General features: G+C 46.4%; 1 protein-coding gene across 1 annotated transcript in view; it reads right to left on the bottom strand.

Annotated features, from left to right (window-relative positions):
• Positions 1 to 6,001, bottom strand: part of LOC133351613 (synapsin-2-like) — a 154,659-nt gene that overhangs the window by 57,126 nt on the left and 91,532 nt on the right.

Here is a 6,001-nt window from a genome sequence, read left to right on the forward strand (position 1 = left end):
CGTGTTCGTTTTTCGTTTAGATGCTTATCGCCAGAGCAGTGGTTGCAGGAGGCCCAATGGTACTGTGTGAACCTTACAGCGTATTTGTGCCCTTGCTGCTGAAGCAAACAAAATCGATATATCTATGGCCTGGGGCATCATGAATGTTTCCCACTGGGTGACCCCCCCCCACATACCCCTAAACAAATAAAAAATATCAAGACTACCCCTGGATTCATGAATTCCCTCATTTAAAATTTACTTGAGGCTGGGGCGTTGCTGCCTTGGAGGTGCAAGTCTCTTATCAGAATATTTGAACTGGGGAGTTCCTGAGATCTGATACCACGAATCCTGTACACTTGATGTATGTGTCTGGTACCACACGTTATCGATCGTGATTCATCATATGGCACGTGCTCAGCTGGCTTCCTGCTATCTCATTTTGCTTTGGTGGTAATGAAAAACGGCTTTGTTGAGAGCCACGCGGCTATATTCGCTGCCGTAGACAATGCCGGAACAGCACCATGCTACTTGTGTCACTCTTTGGTTCTTTCGGTAAAGTGACGTATAAAGATAAAATAATAAATTAAATACTAGCATACGACGTTTATATTGCAACACAAGCAATCGTCATCAGGTATAAATGAAATAGAAACACAAATCTAGTATACTTAGAAATGTAATGTAATACAACAGAGAGTCGGATAACATAAAGTCAACACCCTACCTGGTTGATTACGTTCTTCCTGAGAATGCTAAATTTGAGAGAGAGATCAAACACAGAACCAGCGACATATAGACAGACATATAAGCAGACAGATATCACAGAGATACATAGAGAGAGACAAAACATAGGAGTAATTCCTGCAGTCACGAAAGCTCCAAATTAAGTTTATACTTGTGTCACCTTTGTCGCGCGTGCATTGACCGCATCGATGTTGTTTGTGTAGATGTGAACGCGCTAAAAAGGTGACTCGGTTCATTCAACGACTTCACTCTATCAAGCCGTGGCTTTGCTTCCCATCAAAAGCTCAGTCACCACTCTTGACCTTGATGAGGCATGCACGTTGCAAATTTCAACGGAAGGTGGGCCGAGTATTGGGGAGGAAAGAGACTTGAACACGCTCAAAGAGGACTCATTCATTCAACGACTTCGCATCACGAGACCCCGGCTTCGCGTCTCATTATAGCTCAGTCACCACTGTTGACGTGACGGGGCCTGCACGTTGCAAATTTCAACGGAAGGTGGGCCGAGTATCGGCGGAAAGAGGCAGTGACCTACAGCGTGACGCACGAATAAAAACGCACGCGGTACCGCACGTACCGCGGCGACGCATTTCACCGGGAGACGTAACGTGCTTGCGGGAATTTTTTTTTTTTATAGAACAAGTCCGTCTCGAAGAAGTGACCAGCTGTACGAATGAGCGGGGGCGGCGGCGGTGGCGGGCGGCGGGGGGGGGGCGTTGTAACGGCCCAGCGACGGGTCACAGCGCGTCATGTGCGCGGGCGTGCACAGTGGAGCGTTTCACCGCGACGCAGAATCGCACGCTTGTTTACGACGGCCCAGGCGCACACGCCCACGGGAGAACCGATGAAGTGGGGGGGGGGGGGGGACACGAAGTGCAAATGAGCCACGACGTAGCGTCGCGCTTGTGCAATTGTCAGAATGATGTCTGTCCCACACACACACCGTATTCCGCCCCTTCCCAGAAGGGAAGGGGAGACGCGGTGACACTTTGCACGTAAGCGTCCTCATCATCGGCCACGATATTTGGCACGCTGGATGAAAGCCTGCACAGGCTGATGCTATCCATCATCTCTCATGGTTTCGCGTTGGAACAATCCACTTTGCACGTGAGCTGATGCCATCGCTATCTCTGTGGTGGACATCATCCTTCTTTGTGAGTCCCTTCCCTTGGCTTCCACTCCATGGTGAGGCCCCATGGCTGAGGCAGTGGCCAGTGTCAAGGCTGGTGCCTCCTAGCCAAGTTCTAGGACTGAGGCCTACACCCTCAAGACCAAGGTGGAGCACGGCAGCTGAGACAATGTCCCCAAGCCATCTCTGGTGATATCTTGGAAAGAAGGATATAGTTTTACACGTAGGCTTTCGCGACCAATATTATTCATAATCAACGTTTTTGGGTTAGATCGCGAATTGCCCGATGATGCTGGATGCAATTACCAGCGAAATGTCGTACTCAAAAATTGTAAATGTTGTGGTTTCACACTTCAACACACCAGTACTTTTAATGGCAACAGATGTTCCCAGGTCAGCTACCTGAAGACGACGCTGGGAAAACCCGGATAGGTGGAAACGTTACTCAGGACTGGGTCTCAAGGAGCCAAGCCTGGGCTGTGTATGGTGTTGATAATGACTGCAAGTGGATGAGACGTGGCTTAACGAGTGCAGAGATGAGCGCCGATTTCGGGTAACGGGGAGGATGTGATCAGTCGCAAGCAATGGACATGAACCACGGTTGTGAAAAATCTGTGATCAGCGCGGGAAAGCCGCCAACACTGATTTGCAAAAAAGATAGCTACATTGATTGCCTAATGGGGCTTGAAGTGTGACCTTCACTTTGTATTAATTCTAAATTGATTCCAATTTTTTTAATCATCAGCGGTCTTTTTGAAAACCTGACAATTTACCGTCGGTCAAATAACATGTAAATACATTTCCCTGTAGGTGATTTGCACGTATAGAGTCAATACACTTTTGTTTTATTGCACGAGCAACAATTTTTACTTCATGCACGTGCACAAATTAAGCTCGTCAGCTCTAAATTTAAGTAAGTTCTTCTAAAAGATACAGGCTTTACGCAACGCGATTTCAAATTGAGTCCTAAGTTTCACACTAAATCAATAGGGACTTGATACATTTACAAAATAATTTTGAGAACGTATCATATTTGTCAACCGTCTCATCATTTATTTGATTTGTTATTTGAAAACAACAAGCTAAATTTCCCTCTCTGCGAGTCACTTCAGCCGAGCATTGCATTTCCACACAGAATCGAGCCAGGGCCCCTTCTCACCAGGAGAAATCAAGAACTTGTGGCATTGCTTATGAGACAAGCATGACCTACGACCTCTAATGTATATTTAAAACAAGCTTAACCTATGATAATTGTTTTTTTTTACCCTTATATCTGGCAACAAAACTGACACCTTTTTTACAAGGATTCATGTTTACATAGACCACAATACCTGCAGTTCCAATGGTGTAAATGCTTACCCTGAGCTCTCATACTCTGATGGTGCATTGTCTTTGAGTTGTGCGCCTTTTGGCGTCATCTGGTCCAACACCATGTGAGACTAGGCTCTAAGGAAAGCTGTCTCGGGTGTGGACCAATCAACTTCAAGGACAGTGCACATTATCAGAGTTATGTTTTTGTTTACATTATGACTGCAGGTATTGTGGTCTATGTAAACATGACTCCTTGTAAAAAAGGTGTCAGTTTTGTTGCCAGATAGAAGGGTAAAAAAACCAATTATCATATTTTTTTACTGGCAAATGAGGTTCCAATGGTGAAGCTTAACCTAAATGTGTAATCGTGCTAACCCTATGGGCGTTTAGACACTACTCAACATTCTTCCCATTCCTCTAATTTCTGCGTTGGAAGTTGGGAATCATTTCACAGTCGTGTTCTAGTTAATGAACAACGTTTGACCTCAGCAGAACGTTTTATTTAAAGAATCATTCATTCATTGCTCAGTGCACTGCAGTTCAAATTTTAAGAGGTGAGGATTGGGTGGCTGATGGTGGTCATTGGGTGGGATGGTGGGTGGCACGTGACTGAGCTGTAGGACCCTGTAATAACGATGGCCCATTCCAATCAGTTAATTAGGCTGGAATGTGCAGGAGGAACATGCAATGCAAGGGCAGTGACGTCAATCATTTGTGGGAAGCATCATGGTACATTGTGTGTCATCAGCCATGTTCAATCTTCTCACCAAGCCCCGTCACCCACTCTCACGATCCTGCCCTGTAACAGTCCACCCAGCACTTTCATGCAAACTGATTTTATTGCTTGATCTCCTGAGTGGTTGTCCTCTCGGACGCGTTCCATTTTGGGGTTAGATGTTGGCTATCAACAACAAGGCAACTCCTATGACTAATTGGGAATGGGACGCAAGCGTAGGATTGATCACCCTGTCGCTGGCCGCCTTTGGGGAGGGTGTATAGTGTGAAAGGCCGAAACACCCTAGGAACCAAAGGGTCACTACTGACGATGCGCTCCCCAAATTTCACCAGGCTCACTGTTCATGAACTCTTGGAAGTGCTTGCACAAAGGATAGTAACATCTCATCCTGTGTTCTTGGAATCTTGGCTACCACTCTGTTATTATTGTTGACGGTCGGCCACCATATCAGCACAAATATTATAGAGCCGTTTGTCAATCATCTGCAGGAATGAAAGCCCCCCAATACCATTTCAGTCATCGGAATTATTTAACCATACTTCACCATGCTGTTCAGTGTGGGTTGGTGAAGGGGTGAGGCCTGGGAATGTTGCAGATATCACGCACCACTTCTGTTAGCCCAGGTCGGTCATGGAACCACATTGCCACTACTCCACCCCTGGTGCATGATCTCCCCATTTTGAATGCACAGTGAAGTGGTTTAAATGTTGACTTGGAGCGATTCACCCCCCCCCCCCATCTGTGCTAAGGCCACCGCTGGCTCGAGCACAGAAATGTGCCAATGTCTGAGCGCATATTTTAAATGGGGCATCGCCGGGGGGTTGAAATGAAGGGTAGACTGGAGCCGTGTCAGAGTGGTTAGTGCATTGCGATTCGAACCCAGTGACCCCAAGTTGCATGTATGTGTGTTGAACGTCTTTCGTACCATACGTAGCCAACCGTGCTAATCGGAGTCGCGGGGGTTCAATTCCCAGCCAGGGTCAACACCAGTGGCGGGTGATATCTGAACTTGTCCTGCCCTCCTCCCTTTCACCAACTCATACCGACCAGCAGAGTGAAGTATGGTCAGACAATCCCAATGCCCAGCTAGGCACGGGGAGGCCTTAATCTCGCAGTGGTTCTGTGGTCATTAATTGCTATAACCATATAATGCACGCTGTCATTTATACCCAGACGTCAATACGAGCACCATGAAAAGTTTACCCCAGAATGCTCAAAATGAATTTTGGTTTAGTTTGCAGAATAGAAAATCCTTACAGGCACGTGGGTTTCATTCGGCTATCGACCTTTGTTTGATTTCCCTTGCGCGCATTAGTGGAGTGTTTCAAATCAGAAGTGAATCTTGCAGACGTCTGCTGAGTATTCAAACGATTTAGATTCATTTGATCAGCAATAGAGGTGCAGAGTTTTGCCACTGAACTTTGCAGTCACCCAATGTCCACCTCCGATTTGATTTCGATGCTCGGTATTTCTTTGAGGCTCGCAATTATGGTGGCTATGTGTGCTCATGAAGGCACTTTCATTTAGCTAATGAACCACGATTCATATTTTTCTAGCTCACACGTACACTCTTGAATCTGGAAACTAGTTCCTTTCAAAGTTGACTTTTGAAAAATCTAAAAGGCTAATGAGGTTTACCCACGTTTTTTTCACGTTAGTATTTTTTTTGCTAATTCGTACTATTTCGCGATTTTCACATTTTCACAAGTGAACACATTGATGTCTTGCGAACGACCACAAAATAACTATTTTTTATTGACACAAAGTCACTATTTTTTGTTGATATTTCAGTATTTTCTTTAAGGAGAGAGAGAGAGAGAGACAGCGGGGGTGGTACAACCTCCTCCACACTACTGCCCCCAACACCACCAGAATTGCAAAATCAAGAAAAGTTTGCGGTGTGGTGATGAGTCGTTCCCGTCGCGACACGCACTTGGGCCCGTTTCGTGGCCGAGAAGCGCGCGCCTCCGTGGGTGGCGTTGCAATCGAGAGGGCAATGCCCAAAACTTTCCTTTGCCTTCCCATTGGCCGGCAACGCGTGTGGGCGGTGTCTGCCGTGGTGTTTAAAAACCGTCGCACCCCCGTGAAGAGAGAGAGAG

This window comes from Lethenteron reissneri, chromosome 38 (genome assembly GCF_015708825.2).
Source record: "Lethenteron reissneri isolate LAM-NWPU_2019-01 chromosome 38, ASM1570882v1, whole genome shotgun sequence".
NCBI lineage: Eukaryota > Metazoa > Chordata > Hyperoartia > Petromyzontiformes > Petromyzontidae > Lethenteron > Lethenteron reissneri.